Here is a 19141-nt window from a genome sequence, read left to right as displayed (position 1 = left end):
TTTCTCCTTCCTTCATTATCAATTGCTTGTCATAATAAGTCAAGCATATTTCTATACATTTCCATTAGACTATTGTTTCCAATTCTGTCATGAATTGGTAAATTGCTCCTAGGTGAATCTTGACTTTCTCTATAGCGTTAGATCAACCAACGATCAACCAGTATGAATTAGCTCAAAGGTGCATCTCATGAAGATATTTGTGTAATGTGGATGACAATTTGTCGCCCAACCGACAAGAACGTCAGGAGGTGTAGGAAGACTGCACTGTAACTCCTACAGCACTGCATGTACAGTTTAGCCTAAGGAGATTGTCCTACGTTCATATTTTTTCTTTTTCTTTGTGCTATGCAGGTCTGTCTTTTCTTTTCTGTATTGCAATGAAATGGTCTGTCAACAAATTACAGTACAAACAGTCAAAGTGTAAATGTGAATATTGTCCAGTCTCTTGCAATCAATCTCCCACATACACTAAGGTGTAACTTACAATTTACCATAATTGTCTTCCAAACTTTAGCCATAGTTTACATCAGAACATCCCTCCAGAATAGCAATTTGACTGTCTTATACGTACACAATAACACAAGGACTTGTCATTCTGATGGCACTGACATGTTCATTGTCACAGATATTTACTTTGAGAGATGAACTAAGGATTTTGAGCAAGAGACTGGCTGTTGCCGGTAATCCATGTTGTTTTGCTATTTGTAAGAATTGTTTTGAGAAATGCATTTACTGTTTTGCAAATGTTGAGGATGATACGAGAAATGTCCCAAAGCGACTGAGAAGAACATTAATACGTAAGTGGTTCAACATAGTGCAAATCAATACATTTGTTGTTAAGTAATCCTTTTTCATTTCAATGTCATGTTTTGTTTCAATCACAAAAAATGTACTAAGGTAAACAGTGTATATACTACCTCTGAGATAGCCACCCCTATCCGTCGTATCCTAGGTGCTTGAATTGCGTGCGAGCTGGGTTGGCAAAACAACATAATCAGCCCTATTACCGTGAAGTCACACAACACACCTTTTTAAGTGACAACCTAAACTCTGATGTAATGACTCAACATTCTGCTCCCAGCTGAGACGTGAGTTTGTTGCATGGGGCTCTCTTTGACATATGGCCAATCTCAAACCAAATGTTAGCATATAGATGCTTTCAAGGAGATGGGAAGTCACAGATGATTTGAGACAGGTGTAGCGTTCTCCGCCAGACCCCTCTGCTTCTGTTGGATCTAACCTGTAGAACTCGTCTTTTGGACTCACCTGGTAGTGGTGCTCACCTGTTGGTAGAACTCACCCGTCTGTTTAAATCACCTGTTGGTAGAACTCACCTGTTGGTAGAACTCACCTGTTGGTAGAACTCACCAGTTGGTAGAACTGAACAGGTAATATAACTTACCTGTAGAACTATGTTTTGCTTGTATGTATGTCAATTGTGGCATCCATCGGCCTCCTAACCATCCCTGGAAGAAGGGGTCCCCCACTCTGCGTTCCTTCTCAATATTTCTTCCTTGCTAATAAAGGGAGTTTTTTCTAGGGCTAGGGGGGTGTCATCAATATTTGGCCTGTTAGGCCCATTGAGACTGCGCCTATGATTAAGGGCTATACAAATACAATTGAACTCAACGTTATAACTCACCTGGTGGAGCTCACTGGTTGAACTCAGCTGACGTTCCCCAACTCACCACCAGTCACCAATTAAACCTCACCTGTAGAAATCCCTAACTCACCTGGTAAAACCCATCTTGGTCTCAAATCACATCTGTCACTTCTTAGACCTTACCTTTTAGAACTCACCTGGTCAATGTCACCTGGTTGAGCTCACCTGACATTCCCCACCTCAGACCAGTCACCATGTAAACCTCAAACCCCAGTTTGAACTCACCTGGTTAGAACTAACCTGGTATAACCCAGGTCTTGAGGACTCACCTGGTTGGCTGTAAATTTGTTCATTACAATTCTGGATGGTTACTACTGGCCATTATCGTACCACAATATGCTCAACCACATCCATGGATCTCAAACCACAACGTATAATAAGCAGAAATAAATGTGTCACTTCATAAAGAGAGTCAGGCCAGCTGCACCCGTCTGTGTGTGCGTGTGTACACAATCAAGAGGACTCGAGATAGCGTTGAGCAGGCCGCAGGAAGGCAGCGTCAGACTGCAGTGCAGACGCTTTACTCATCCTTCTGTCACGTAATGGAGTACAGTGGAGGAGGGATTGGTCTGCTGCTTTCAAGTCCTGGCCACGAGAGACGGAGCAAGTGCTTGTGAAATCAACTCCCCGCCATTTGATAAATCATTCATGCAGACCGACCGATGCATTTAGCGGGAGAGCACTCTGTCTGTGGACCCCCTGCGGCTTTCGCCTCGCTTGTTTAGTAGCCATTCTTGGAGAGCTTAATTATTTTTTTTACAGTGGGTCCTACTTAGAGACGACGGAAAAGCAAACATCCGGCCCACAGGGTGAGGGTGTGTGGGTGTGCGGGGCCGGTCCTCGTTCATGTCTGAAGTAACGCCGGGGAACAGGGGAGGCGTGTGTGTACGAACACATCCGGCATTATAGAAGTAGGAAGGGAAGGAAGGAGATATTGATTCATGGCCTGCTGTCTCTTCTGTGCACTCATCTATCATCACTCCTTCCCTGCGCGTCCAGCCGCCTCCCCCAGAGAGAGAGAGGTAGGTAGAGAGAGATGGGTTTACTCTGTGGGTAGCTATCCTTACACGCTCCGCACATCTGAGTAACAAGCTAGGATGCCCCGGCTCGAGACAACAGCGCCCCTCCCGAAACCAAGTCACGCGGCACGCGGGCTGTCGCAGCCCGAGACATGCCACGACAGGATATCAATAACCTCCGCAGTGCTCTCCAAAAGGTGTCCCAGGATGATAACTGCTGACATGGCTTCACAATGGCGGCCACTTCGCATTAGCATGGTTACCATTGTCATAATGTGAAGGCTGGATTTTTTTTGTGTTTTTCTGCTCGCACAGCAAAAAAGGTTGATTGACGTGATTGGATCGTGCGATCGCCTTGGCTTTTATTTTGAAAGGGTAGCCCGAAGCTGCGGGGAACAGAACAATGCCGCTTCCAAAGAACACGTTGACATTTTTCCCACACAGATTTCTTTATTACAAGCCGATCGAGTCCTTGAAATAAGTACCAGCTACTCCATTATTCATAAAACCGAAGTGACAATTAGCTTATACCTGCGTGGTTTTGGCTCTTCCTACAATAGTTTGATGCTAATTAGCAACAGACACACTGTAGGTGGCCAATAATATAATTGCTCAACTTTATCACTACAGTGCGAGCTGATTTCTCTGAAAGGATTTGTTATTCTGTCAAATTCTAATAACCTCCTCCAAAGGCATACTGCTTTAACTGCTTGATGCATTCATTAAAAAAAAAAACATATTGCGTTATTCTTTCACTCTGGTTACGAGAAATCAGAGAGATCTGAGATGACATGTTTACGAATATTCAAATCTTTGCTCTATGGCGCCAATCAGTGTCCAAGAAGTTAGCACTGATTTTAGTGTCACTAAAACAATTTGACTTCCCTATTTAAGGGTAAGACTCTTTCCTTCGTTTCGAACTGAAAGTCGATTCCTCATTGTGACCACAAGGCTGTAAAAGTGGCGTAACATCTTATACATGCCTGTAGTCCCCCGGCGGCTCCTGGGTACTTGAGGTGGAATTGCCCTAAAGCGAGTTATCGATCAGGGCTGGAATGGGAGCGCTCAACCAATGCCCTCCTCCCCCTGTTAAAGACCCCATCGGTGGGCCATGGGTCTCCTGACCTTCAGACTCTCAGGGTAACCCTCCAGAAAGTTCTGTCTCCTCTCCAACAGCTCTATCAGTGCTCATCGACCAGCAAGATAATCCTGGCTTCTTCCTCCCCTGCCAGCACCGCAGAAAGCCGGCACCAATTTATTCAAAGGGGGGGGGGATAGGAGTGAGTGATTTTGGTTTAGAGGCGCCTCTCATGTCTCTGCTGCTATACCAGAGTGATAGAGACGACGTGGACCCCCACTCTTCATCTGAATGTCCCTCTGGTGGAACAGCACGGGCCTCCATGCTCAGTCACAATCATCCGGTTGGAAATGAAGTCGAATATAAAACGAGGTGTATTCACACACAAGAATGCAATCACCAGGCTGGCAGTGGAGTGAATAGCGGAGCTGCAATGCTTCCACCTCCTGGTTCCTTCAATGGGAGGGGGGGGGGGGGGTGTTTAGATGCTATTAAGCAACAAACATTTTAACAAGCAAACAAGCGTCTGGTTAAAACTACAATTCATGTTCTCAAAATTGTCTGAACAACATTGCATCTGTCTGTAGCACGGTTGTGCATGGAGCAATATTAACACAGTAAGACTTTCAGAGACTGGAGCATTTTTTCACATTACAATGCTATCAAAGGAAATGCACTATGGCTAATCTTTCTGACTTCTCCTCCGAGAGACGAGTGTGGAATGTGAATGAATGCTATGGATGATGATTCTCTCTCTTTACACTATCCGTCCTTCCTTCCTTCCTTCCTTACCTACCAACCTACCTTGCTTAAATCCCACACCTAACTACCAGAATCTGTTTACCCATGTGAGCTACTCAGACCCCCCACTCTCCTATTTCCTAAAGCCTTAGAAGTGCCTTCAACACATATTTCACTCCTTATCATGCCTGTAAGTAGGAATTCCTCTTCTGGGTTTCTCCCTTAAGGTTTCTTACCTCTTGTTTTTGGTGAGTACTTTTCTGTGCCCTTCAGAGGGCTTCGGGTTAGCAGGTGTCACAAACACTTATTATTACTTGAATTGACTTGACCTTCCAAGCAAGTGAGCGGTTTCTGGTCCCATCTGCGTTCTGCTAGTCTTAGCCCTGGGCCCTAAGAAGTCTACTATGTGATGTATATACTGAATAACCCCTAATATTAGCCCAATCGGTACACTTAACCTAGCCTAACCAAGGGCGACATATCTTGAGAACTAGCTTGAAATACACTAGATGGAAATACTTTAAAATATACTTTCAACTTCCAGACAGCTCTTTGTCTGTGAAGTAAGAGCAAGGAGGGTACGTGGCTCTTGGGACATGATTAGAAGGCAGCTGAGTTTGCAGCAGGTGTCAATTTACTAATCACTGATCACTTGTCACTGGTCTCCCATGAAGAATCAGTCAGAGTGAGTTAAAAATGGGTTGATTGTATTCGAACTGCAGAACCTCAGGCTGTCAACTCCGGCATCAGTCTCGTTCTTCACAATAAATAAAAGCCAGGGATTTAGATGACTACACATGATATACATTGAATATATGTCTGAGGTTTTATTCACATGCATAGACTCACAATGCAAGTGTTATTTCACGGCGAGTGCGTCACTATGTCTGAAGAAGAAATACCTTGTTACGTTTGTTGGCTGGCTTTCTCCAACGAAACCCCAGGCAGCAACACCCCCATTGTCTAGCAGGACGCAGTGTGCAGCTCTATCAGCTGATATTTTTGTATGTGTGTGTGTGTGTGTGTTTGTGCTTGTGTGTCTGTCGGTGAGATGTATTCCCATTGGATTACATCATGTAATATAAAGGGTAAGCTAACTCTATTTTTTTTATTTAACAGCCACGCATAGAAATACACACACACACACACACGCACACACACGTTGTCTCTCAGCATGCATACTCTCCTTTTGGTGTGTGTGTGTGTGTGTGTGTGTGTGTGTGTGTGTGTGTGTGTGTGTGTGTGTGTGTGTGTGTGTGTGTGTGTGTGTGTGTGTGTGTGTGTGTGTGTGTGTGTGTGTGTGTGTCATGTACAATTTAGCCAGCCTCTGTAATGAAGCCGGTTTTCACACACGTTGAGCGCTGAACCATTTCCCCTCCTACAGTACGGGAGCGCTGTGGAACGCTTGTTAAAGCGTGTGTTGAGGGTTCCTTTGTGAGTTAATCTGCTGTCTGCAGGCTGGCTCCCACTGGGAGCCCATGCAGAAACATGGGAACGTGTTAGTATGTTAGCGCTCCTATAAGAACGCCTCCACAGCGCTCGAATAATGTCATCTCTTTGTTAACTATTTGTCTACCAAGGGCCATGGCAATTAGAAAGATGTGGGTAAAATCCAAGCTATTGTTATTGGCCATTTCACCTTCTTTAACCAAAATGTAAGAATGCAGTTTTTCCATGTTTGATTTAGAACTATTATTATTATTAATAACTTACGGTGCTGACAATTGCAATGATGTTTAATGTAATGTTGTTCATGCAAACAAATGTATTAACTTATACGTTATTTAATTCCCAGATCCCTTTAAAAAACGCAAAATAATAATGGTTATTACTTCATTAACACATTTTAATTAATTTTTTTAATATTCCATATATTGGTGTGTGTGTGTGTGTGTGTGTGTGTGTGTGTGTGTGTGTGTGTGTGTGTGTGTGTGTGTGTGTGTGTGTGTGTGTGTGTGTGTGTGTGTGTGTGTGTGTGTGTGTGTGTGTGTGTGTGTGTGTGATTAGTGAAGGGGGTCGCCGGCCCTCCGCTGCGCGTCGGGGCCGGACAACGCCCCTTAACAGTGGTATAATGAGCACATACCACAGCCTGGCGTGATCTATTGCTTAAATATATTTAGGGCTTTCAGTTTAACGCGTTATTAACGGCGTTAAGGCAAACAAATTTTAACAGCGTTAATTTTTTTATCGTGCGATTTTGCCTTTTTTGGCTTGGCAAACTTTGTAGTTTTTTCACCTGCTGTCTAGCAACCACAAGTCACATTAGAAAAACGACAACACCAAACCGGATCTAGCAACACCGGAAACAAAACAACAAGCACACCGCACAAACTTGTTGGGGCAAGCAAGGATATGGAGCGTGTGAAAAACTCCTTAAAAGCGTGTTTGTGTTTGTGTTAGTGTTGGCTCGTTCGTTCGCGAACCGGTTCGAATGACCGAGTCTTTAGGACGAACGAACTGAACCGGTTCGTCTCTCTCGTTCGGTCGGTCGTCTCGTTCACCATTCGATTCACCGGAAACTCGACTGAACGAACGAACGAGTTTCCGGTAGCACTAACTCCACTGAGTCTGTCTGACTCAACTGAGAACCGTGCAATGGAGTGCATTCCAAGATGCGATTCTCCGTTACCGGAAACTAGGCTGAATCGCGAACGACTCCTCCACGTTCAGTCGAGTTTCCGGTGAATCGATTCACAGGAAACTCGACTGAACTGGGAGGAGTCGTTCACGAATCGTATGTTCGTTCAGCCTGGTTTCCGGTAGCGGTAAATCGCATCATGGAATGGAACCCATTGCACGGTTCTCAGCTGAGTCAGTCAGACTCAGTGGAGTTAGTGCTACCGGAAACTCGACTGAACGAACAAACAAACAAACGATTTGCGAACGACTCCTTGTGGCGAACTGTATCACGCGAACTGGGTCACGGAAACGAATCATTGAATCCACCATTAGTTTGTGTGTCACTCTGTTCGAGCCTGCACGAGAGTTCAATGTTGTCATTAGCTGTTACGTCTTTCTGACCAATCGCAGTTCAAGGCCCACCTGGGCTGTACCACCTCGGGAGGGGCCGCTCAGTTACTCCCCTCTAGACAAAATCGACTTGGTTGCGACGTAGACAGTTTGTGAGTGTTGCGTCTGTTGAGTGATTGAGAGGTTGCGGGCGCACAGCTCAGGCTGCCGGACGGCGCTGCAATGAACTTTTCAAAACGCAATATTGTTATCCCGCAGTAATCAGCCCGACAGCCCCGAAACGTTAACGGCCCACCGGGAATTCTCCCGACTCTCCCGATTACCACTCCACCACCGTGTGTGTGTGTGTGTGTGTGTGTGTGTGTGTGTGTGTGTGTGTGTGTGTGTGTGTGTGGGCGTTATTCGATAGCCTGGTAATGTGTATAGGCCTACGTACGGTAGGAATATTCATACTAATAAATGTTATAGTATTTCCCATCTTTGCTGAGCAAGAGTTTTGTTCGAAAGTTCAGTGATTGAAACAAATAAAAGCCTGGGCTATTGAAGTTTTAAGGTAGACCTACCACTGTCATGCACCTACCCGGTGTCAAGTGGACCGGGTTGAATTCACTGCGGGTCTCTTCTAATATCCATCTTACCAAATACATTTTATTACTGTCCTTCTCAACACTCTCTGATCTCACTAAAAGGCTAGCAGCACGAAATCAAGGGATATTTAGAATAGAAGAAAATGCGAGTTTACTATGACATTAATGCGATTAATCACAATTAAATATTTTAATCGCTTGACAGCACTAATATATATATATATATATATATATATATATATATAGATATAGATATAGATATATATAGATATATATATATATATATATATAGATATATATATATATATATATATATATATATATATATATATATATATATATATAGATCAATGGTTGTTGACCTATCCTAGCACAAAGCCTCCTAAGTGCAGTGCATCCTGCCTCGTAGCTCACACTCATCTCCTCTCACCTTGCTCATCGTGTCTCCCAGGCTGACGCTGTCTCCTACCTCCTCGCTCACGCCGCCTCCTGCCTCCTAGCTCATCCCGCGCACGGCGTCTCCTAGCTCCTAGGTGACGGAGGGCATGTGTCTGCAGCCCGCGCGCTCGAAATCTCCCGCCGCGGGCGCGACCTTCCCTCTCGTTTGCTGCTTAACCCAATCAATTACTGTTCAGGGCAGACGGCGAGGGGCCCGGGCGCCGGGCGCCGGCCGCCGCGACCTTGTCAGCGACCCCCGAGGAGGCGCTGAGTAATTCCCTCTGAGACCCTCGAACATGCCCGTCTGCGCGGCGGCGGAGGTGTTAACGCCGCGGATGGGCCGCAGAGCGCCGCGGAAGACGGGTTGTGCGTGGGGGAAGTGGGGGGGGGGGGGGGGGGGGAGCCAACCTGGACAAAACGGCAATCAGCATGTTTTATAATCTTATTTGAATGTTTTTTTGACTTCCATCAATGGAATGCTGTTTAAATTCATAAACATGTTAGAGATAGGAAAACCTTGATGATCAGAATGAAGCTGTCATTTATACCAGGGCGATGGTTACTGAGAGCTAACTACAGCCCCCACCCCCCCCCCCGGACTGCCTTGGGGTGCAAAAATGCACAACACAAAAATTGTCCATTTCCACCTCCTCAGCTGTCAAGTGCTTTAATCCCCAAGGAAAATGCGTAGAAAGGATCATCAATTTACTAACATTAAACCCAACTACCTCAAATCCCAGCAGTAAACCAAGACCGGCGTCTTGTGTGCTGAGATGGGCGTGGCGGCCACTGTGCCAACTGGTCCACTCTCACCACCCCTTGATATACCCCAGCTGCCGACGCATTCAGCAAACACACACACACACACACACACACACACACACACACACACACACACACACACACACACACACACACACACACACACACACACACATCCGATAACAAATCTTCCGATTAATCCTCAGAGACAGAAACAAACGTCAGGCTAACCAGGGAAAGGACAGAACAAAGGGAATAACTCAAACTGGTACCTAACGCAAAACACAAGCCCACAAAATGTGTTGGCTGGTGACCGCAAACTGTGAAAAACGATGGACGTAGCATCTGTGACATCAACCATTGGCTAACAAGTGACAGTGTTGAGGTTCTGGATTTGACTTCTATGGAGTGTGCCCATTTTTGGGGATCTTTGCCACCAGCTGCGGGACTGATCCATATTTGTCACATTGAGGACAGGACTTGAATGCTCGCCCCCGCATCGCTCTATGGCCAAAAGTCATTAATATTCAACCCTTAATATCTTTTTAATTAAATGTAACTGTCAACCATGGGGAGCTTGGAAAATGCATGATATGAGAAGATGGACTAGCGACGGAGATCCTAACTGAACGCTGAAAAAAATGTATTAGCTTTTTGTTACGAGAATTAAATTACATTTGTCACCGCTGACTTAGAATGATGACTGTTCCTTCTGCATCTAACCACTGCAAGCCCCCTAAAGGCTGTTAGCGGTACTCCATGCTAGTCTCTTCCACATGAGCATCCAAACAGACTGTAATGTCTGCCGCTCGGTTGTGAAATATATAAAACCGTACCCACCTACAAAGAGCAGATTAGGAGTTTTAACTGCGATGTGTACCAAAGAGAGGAGAAAGGCAGAGGGAAGCAGTACCTACTATTGTTGCAGAGAGACTCGTCTCTGTAACTCCGCAATTGGAGATCCAAACGTTTCAAAGCGCAGACAGCACGCTGTGCTGTCTCTACCTGTTCTTGTGAACACAAAAGCTGCCCCGTACAATCTGCAGTCACATGTCGCGGGCATGGACTTCTGAAAGCCTGACGCGAGCGTTTAACGCAACAGGAATCCGGCCTGACTGTTGTTTCATTCACACATAGCACAATATGTTTCCTCAAAGCCTTTGAAAGTGGAATATTTGTCAGCCCTCTGAGTAAGAGAGAAATGCTGGCAAGTGGAGTTAATTTGATGTCTGCTTCTTTAGGAGAAGGGAGGGAAAATAGAAAAAACTTAAACCAGATGGTTGGAAGAGGGCTGAACTGGTACCACTTCATCACTGTCAGAACCAATTCTTGCGCTTGGAACTTTAAACACGACGTGAAGCAGCGTTAGGAGACGATCTGCATTCCGTTTGTGGATCCTCATTATGACGGCAGAACGAAACAAGACGTGATTTGATCACGCAGGACTTTCAGTAGTAAAAAAAGTACCCACTGCCGTATGCTTTCAAATGTATCCGTCCTCATCTGTGTTGTGATTGGTTTGATGCCGGCCCCCGCCGCCACACTCAGAATCATTGATTCAAACTCCGGGAAGTGGGTTTGAGGAAATGCAACTTTGATTGGATTCTGATTGGATGTCAAACACTGATATGTGTTGACTGAACATTTCAAGTAGCCTTCTTCATTTCTTTAAAAAGCGCACTTATGAGTTTAGCCAAAATAGATAACAGAAACTTTCTCCTCAAAATGCCTGTCAACAAAAACTACAAGAACGGTTGACCCGGTGTAGGTTTATGAACATTTGTATGCATCTTGGATAACTTTTCGCAGATTGATCACATTACGAGCAAACACCATGTCCACGGGACATGCTGCTGACCCAAAAACGACGTACATTTCATTACATCTGCACTGGTTTATAATGTCAGCTCCTGGGGGAAAGCAGACATCCAGGACGTTGATGGTTTGATAGGGTTATACCTTAGAAAATCCATTGGCTTTACGTAGGAGAACGCACCGATCGGTCCTTCAACTCCTTACAGACAACGTTTTAATCCAAACCATTAGTGACAGTTTGGATGACGCCTAAATAAAAGCATAACCCAATTTCAGAAAACAAAAGAATCAAAAATAAATAGGGCCTGAAATCCCCTCTGACCAAGTCCAATATAGCTGTCTCTTTCTCATTTGTGAATATTGGAGCTCTGCCATCGTATCTTCAGTATGTATAGGCTACACATTTCATAAATGTATGACACAATTATATTACTGTACACTTGCTATCTCAGCAGTATACACTTCCCACTGAGCACTGTGTTGACGTACAAATCACACTAGAGGTCACCTTTGGTTTCATTAATGCGTTGACAGATGAGTGAAAGTTTTGCCCGTTGAGTTTGAGCAGGTGTTGCCTGAGTGAGACTAATTGGTGATTAGAGTTTGCTATTTGAAGGCCACTGTTTTCCATGTGAACAAACAAGGCTTGATTATGAGAGTTGTGCTAAATCATGAGATAGCCTGCCTAGAGTTGTGCAAAAATGGCATTTAGAAGGACTGTTTCTGTGAATAGTTTTGCAGGGCTATTTTTTGTTGTTGACACATTAGCCGCAGGTTTCCACCAATGTGGGCATAGTGCCAGTATTAGCGTGTAAGCAATTGAGAAAAACTGTAATACCCCTGAAGTTTCTACAATGCTCAGACGGCTCAGGGAATGGAATCCCCTTGGATACCTGTCGCTGATCATAGCCTAGCTTAGCCTAGCTTAGCCGCGGCGCTATCCTAGAGCGATGCGGTCAACTCGAGACCTGCCAGTATGCGACGATAATGCTGATGCAGCTAACAGACGCGAGTCGGGGGTCCCGAAGTTGATCTGGGGGGGGGGGGCTGTGGCCTGAAAGTCACCCTGGATGAGTGTCGCCGGGGGAGGGATCGGGGGGGGGGGGGGGGGGGGAGGGGAACCGTGGCGACAAGGCTGTAATTAAAGTGTCTGAGAGTTCAGCAGAGTATTAATGTGGAGGCATCGAGAAGACGAGAGAGAGAGAGAGAGAGAGAGAGAGAGAGAGAGAGAGAGAGAGAGAGAGAGAGAGAGAGAGAGAGAGAGAGAGAGAGAGAGAGAGAGAGAGAGAGAGAGAGAGAGAGAGAGAGAGAGAGAGAGAGAGAGAGAGAGAGAGAGAGAGAGAGAGAGAGAGAGAGAGAGAGGGGGAGAGAGAGAGAGAGAGAGAGAGAGGGGGAGAGAGAGAGAGAGATGGAGGGGGAGAGAGAGAGAGAGACGGAGAGAGAGAGAGAGAGAGAGAGACGGAGAGAGAGATGGAGAGAGAGATGGAGAAACAAGAGATAGATGGAGAAACAAGAGAGAAAGAGCCATAGTTAACGTCGGAGGGAGACAGACAGAGAGAGAGACAATAAAAAAGCACACTATATAATACCATGATATATGTTTCTACATTATACTCTACTATATACCAAAGTATTCCATATCATACTGGTAGTTTGCAAGTGTGCTGGTATTATTAATTGATATTGTATTATACAGGTAATAGTATTAGCAGAGGGAATGGTAGCATTTGTATTTCACATTATAGTTTACAACTGCTGACCAGTTGTTGACCAGTATAACCAGTAATAGTAGCGGTAGTATTAATGTGTTTTATGCAGCGTGCGGCTCGCTCTGTGCTGACCTGCTTTAGACTAGTAGTAGTAGTAGTAGTAGAACTGATATTAGGACTGATGTAAATTCCTCAGCTCGCTCTGTGCTGACCTGTTTTAGATTCATGCGGCTGTGCAGCCTGTCCTCTGGGGGCTGGCCTGTACACATCTAACATCTGACCGCGCTGGGAGCCGGGGTGCTCCAGGGCACCTCTAAAGAGTATGTCTCAGGGTGGAGGGAAGTTCAACTCGCAACTCTCCCAGTCTCCTAGATGGGCTGTCGGTATTCCCTGTCAGACATAATGGTATGAGGCAGCTTTTTAAACCCACTTTTTTTGGCACTCCTGGCATATAGGCTATAACTATTAGAGTGTAATTACATTCACAAAAGACTCCATTTTAAACGGGGGCCCCGTGTGTGTGTGTGTGTGTGTGTGTGTGTGTGTGTGTGTGTGTGTGTGTGTGTGTGTGTGTGTGTGTGTGTGTGTGTGTGTGTGTGTGTGTGTGTGTGTGTGTGTGTGTGTGTGTGTGTGCGTGCGCTCGTGTGAGTGTGTGTGTGTGTGTGCGCTCGTGTGTGTGTGTGTGTGTGTGTGTGTGTGTGAGTGTGAGTGGGACTCAGACGGCTGCTTGTGTATGCATGAAATTCTGCCTCCAGAGCAGCCTATTACCTCTCTGTGTCCTGCTTAAGCGCTGCGAGGGTGAAGTGTTGGCGTCTATCAGATTATACGTTTCCAAAAGCCTCCGTACACTGCCCTGCCTGAGGGGAACTCTCATACGGAATTGACTGGATGTTTCAATTGAGTCACTTTCCGATGTAAAATTGGCAAATGGCAAATAGATTCTCAGCAAGAGAGAATGTCAAATTCAGTTGAAAATCATGGTGTATGGCTACCGGGTGCATGGATTTTTGTTTAACATGTTCTTGGTCAAATAAAGAGCTACCAATGTTGCTTGTTTGTGTATGACAATGCTACAATACATGTATACGACATGCAGTGTCTGAACTGTTGTGTCCTTATTAACTGCCATCCGCTGACTGCAAACTGATCTTTGGTGGACGGTAGGCCATTAAACAGTTGAGCCACATGACATCTGTATAGATTTGCAACTCTGTAACAAATGTCCATGCTTTCCCATCTCTTCAATGAATGTCTGCACACACACGCACACATACACACACAAATATGCACACACACACACACACACAAAGATACTGAAACACGAAAAACACAAGCTACCGTGGATGTAGCCTCAAGCATATTGTGTCGCTGTGCCAGAATCTGGCATCTCCCCAACTCCTCCTCATTATTGCCAAATCAATGTTTATCTTAATAGCTTCAAGAGTACCTCGGTGTGACAATTAAACCAAACTTAATCAAGTCCTCCAAATTAAACATCGAATTGAATAAAGAAAATATGTGAGTGTTTCATTACCGTCACTGCTTGCCACAGTTTGAAACCTAAAACGCCCTGATGAATGAAGTTTTCTTGTTGTCTGAAGAATTACCAATTGTGAGCATATGAAGAGGTAAAATGTTAAGGCAAAATTATTATTTTACACAGAGTAGTCGCTATAGGTACACCATGACCCTCGAGGTCACTCGAGACTTCAGCCCTTTCTTACATCTCTCAAAACATGTATTTCCTGCTATGTGTTGGTTTATAACATACTAGTGGCATTTACGTTTAAGAAGGGTCCTTAGCAAAGCTTGAATCACAGACGGAGAACCATTGAAGGAAACTTAAACCCTAAACCAACCTATTGATGATCAAAAGTGAAATAGTGGTCGGCCTTATAGTGAGATGGTCCAAATCTCAACCTAAATGCAGAACCTTTTGAAAACGTAAGATTGCATGTATACAGGTTACATGTTGTTTTTGGTTGCTAAACTTGCTATGTAACATGTACCAGAAGTTGGACATGCAGTTCTTAAACGTTGAAAGTAGGCACGGACGTAGAGCTCAACAGTGTGCCTACGGGGAGACTTCAACGCAGAAGCATAGCATGGCCTTCAGTCTAGAGAACATAACCTGACCAAAAATGGCTCTGGTCACCTTCTACTGTCTCCAGGTGCGAAACAACTACACAGTGCTGACCCACCCTGTACGAATACTTCCTGGTCTTTACCCACGCACACACACACACACATGCACGCGCATGTGCACGTGCGCGCCATACTAACACTCTAACTTCCCTTCTTCCTGTGAAGTTTGGATGCGCACATGGTTTGTTTCCAACACATCCGTCACTGTCACCTCCTAATGACTTCTTCATTAGCCTCCTCAAAACACACATCCCATAATAAGACTGGATGAAAGAGGTTTCGGACACACACGCACACACATACACGTACGATCTGCAGTTCTGCAGGAATTATAGACATTATTAATCAATTTAAATCAATTTTAGCCAGAGTGGAACGGATCCCAGATGCAAGATAAGTTAATGGATGTGGTGTGCGTGTGTCTCTGGTTGTGTGTGTCCGGGACTGTAAGTGTGTGTGTGCGTTTGCATGTGTGTGTGTGTGTGTGTGTGTGTGTGTGTGTGTGTGTGTGTGTGTGTGTGTGTGTGTGTGTGTGTGTGTGTGGTGTGTGTTCATGCTAGCATAGTGTTTTTCTGCCTACCTGTTGTGTGTGGGCGAGGGGGGTTAGCGAGTTGCTAATTTAATGCTAATGATTACAGGCAGACAGATATGGGAGATGGATGGCTTCGCTAATAGAAAGCTAACTGGATATTGAATAGCTAGTTTGAAAGCTATTAGCACAGTAGCTATTTAGCTTGGCAGATAGCAAGATAGAAGAATAAGCAACATAAGGGAGGAGAGATACAGTAGATGTACAGGCAGATAGATTGATCAATCCATCATTGATATAGACAGATGATGTTAGATAGCAATAGCAATGTAGACAGACAGATAGATAGTAAGACAGCTAGAGATACAAATAGACAGTGAGACATATAAATAGATAGATATAAAGATGGCTAGACAGAAAGATTAATTGTTCATAGAGATACAGACAGACAGATGGGTAGACGACTAGACAGATAAATAGATTGTTCCTAGACAGACAGACAGAAAGATAGGTGAATAAACAGATAAATAGATCATTCCTCGATAACAGACAGACAGACAGGTAGATGAATAGACAAATAGATTATTCCTACGTGGGCAGGCAGATATATAGGTAGAATAGACAGGGAGACAGAGGCAGGGTTGACTCATATTTCTGACGCTAAGTGGATCTTCACAGGAAGTTAAACATGCAGTGATGGACGCCACAGGAGGCCATCGCCAGGCGCTGTTTGATGCTGGGTAAGCAGCGATATTTCTGTGATCAAGGAGTCCGAACCCCCCCACGGCCCCCCGGGGCTAGCGAGTGAGAACATGTGTCCAGCTGTTGGCCCCCATGTCGTCAGTCTCTGAAGTCATGCCCAGAGTGGGCTTGGCCAAGATGCCCGCCGCCCCTCCTTTCCTGGGTTACTGGCTGTCGGGAGAAGGAGACGGAGCACCCTGCAGCACCCATGGGTGTTGGAAAATGACTCATCTCAGACGACAACACTTCACCCTCCTCGCAGTACTTTCTGCTGTGACACCCTTTCTGTCTGGGATTGGTAAAATACCATTTATTTAATTTTGTTAAACCAATTTGAGCAGATTATGATTAGATGATGGCCCATTCAGCATGAATTATATTCCATGTGGCAAGGACGGATGACTCCATCCTCTTAATAATGGCCCAAAGGTATACAAATACACATAATTAAACGGTTTCTGCAGTGACCCAGCAATGGTACCGGCAACCAAACAATCTCATCCAACAACCCTGTGCATGAATAACCCGGCTATGAGATGAAACAAACAAAATGGGATTTCAGAAGCCTGTCGATTTCAGTGTACTTTATAAATGTCCAAGACTTGCCAGCCATCAAGGATAGAAATCAGGCTGGAGTGAGAGTAATTGTTTTGCTCCAGCCTCTTCAGTGTGTGTGTGTGTGTGTAACACTGAAATATAGATATCTACTTTCCGCGTGGGGTTCAGGTCCCCGGCACGCCGACACTTAGAACAAAAGCAATCTTGCAAAAAGAACGGGAACCGGACCAGTCGGACTGATGCACTCCCGGCCTTGGGAAACAAGCAAACAAAGAAAGACAACAAGTGAAATGACTTTTGCCTCTCACATTCACGACGGACTTGTGTCCTCGTCCGTTGCTCTCTTGTTGGTACATTTCAGTTGCTCTCGAGTGAGTGATGTGTGTGTGTGGCTCTTGGTGTTTTTTTGTCACTGTTGTGCAAGTATGGATGTAGCTGCAGAAAGCCGCAAGAGGCCGGGGTTCATGGTTATTTTAGGACAGCTAGGGGGCGTTGTAAGGCTCGACAAGAAGCACAGTGCCTAGAAAAAGTTGAATGTAGGCCTAACGGTTACTAAAATGGTTACTTTAGAATAAATACACAAAAACACAAATTGCGATCATATCTTGAAAAACAAATTCCAGCAATGTAGATAATCAAGACTATGAAAGATGCTTGCAAAGCGACCCATTCTAGCATACTTTATGATTCTATGTTTTCTCATAATACATCTGTCACACAAAAATATCCCTACCAAAATACCCCAAAAATGAAAACAACAAAAGTACAAGGACTTCAGTCTGCTATACTTTTTCGCCGCCCTCACAACCCTGGTTCCAACCCATGTGCCGTTCATCACTTCAGCGTAACCATACGGGTCGCGGTGGGAGCAGGAGAATGCCCCCTTCTTTAGCGACACAGTGATTACACCACATGTGGTTAATCCTGCGCTGAATCAATCACCGTGCGGGGGATCAAGGTGGAGGGTGGTCAGACGCGTTGCGCGCCCGTCCTTATTATGCTGAAGCAGAGAGCAGAGCCCCCTGGGGCAGCGGGGACCAGATGGAGATAAGGTGCCTGTCGCCACCGACGGTACCGCTAATGAATTACTTCGGCAACAAATTGGGAGACCACATGTGGGGGGGGGGGGAGAGTCACCCCCACACACACAGACGGAAGGGTAGTGCAAGGAAGAGGGAGTGCTTTGCTAGCACCCCCCCTACACACACACACACACACACACACACACACACACACACACACACACACACACACACACACACACACACACAGAATGGGAAGATTTTTTTTTATTTAGCATCATAACGACGTGTGTTGAGAACACATATGCGTACATTCAACTTGAATGTCTCCATCTATCGCTATGTAATATGTGTAATATACTGTGATAAATATGTATGTAATATACCTACAAACTTGGTATATAGGTGGACATGGTAACACGATTCGGTGTACTTATTTAGAGTGAGATGAACAAAGAACATGAGTGTGTGAGAGAGTGAGAGAGTGAGTGAGTGAGTGAGTGAGTGAGTGAGTGAGTGAGTGAGTGAGTGAGTCCATATCAGGCTGCACTCGTGGTGTCCACTAAGCGGGATGACGTCGGGTGAATGTCCTGTTTCTGCCAATGACAGCCCGTCCCCGGGTCATTAGGGGAGGAAGGCCGGGAGGACTGCTCGGAAATGCTTAATCCAAAACAGAAGGCCACACAAAATGACTACCAAAGGGTATCTGAATGAGACACCCGACTCCGTATTAAATGGGATATAATAAAACACGAAACATAAAACACGGACCTTTCCAATTACAGAGCCGTGCCCCTGTCCTCCCACCCCCCCCCACCCACCCCTTTGCTACGACCGCAACCGGCTATTCCTGTATCCTACTGATTTGTTATGACATTACTCTAATGGTATTTCTCTGGTGACAGTCATTGCTGGGGGATGTGATTACGTGTGATAATTATGATTGTTACTTCCAATCGTCGCGTGGCGATGGTGGGCAGTAGCGTGTTGTTTGAGCTCGGCAGAGCAGCAGCAGCAGCAGCATTGCGGGGCCACGGTAGATTCCGGTCGGCGCAGCGGGCAGAGCTGTTGGTCGTTTTCTTCCACACCTGGAGCCCAGTGCCGGGTCTTTCAGCAGGAGCAGCAGGGGGAGCCTTGGTTCTCCCGGCAACAGAGGCAAACCACTTCCTGTGGTGGTCGCCAGGACAACACTGACATAAAGAGCAGCAAGGACAAAACCAAACAAAACCGAATGGGTTTTTCGCACTTTGGGTTTGGTTGTGACGTTGTTCTGAGCAGTCGCTCAAGCGCAACACGCTTCCACTATCACACACATAGAGTTCCCACCAAAATGTGTTTTGCAACTTGTGTGTTGTGACGTTGTA

This window comes from Gadus macrocephalus, chromosome 16 (assembly GCF_031168955.1).
Source record: "Gadus macrocephalus chromosome 16, ASM3116895v1".
Taxonomy (NCBI): Eukaryota; Metazoa; Chordata; class Actinopteri; order Gadiformes; family Gadidae; genus Gadus; species Gadus macrocephalus.
The sequence above is the reverse complement of the archived record's forward strand: the minus strand, read 5'-3'. Positions refer to the sequence as shown.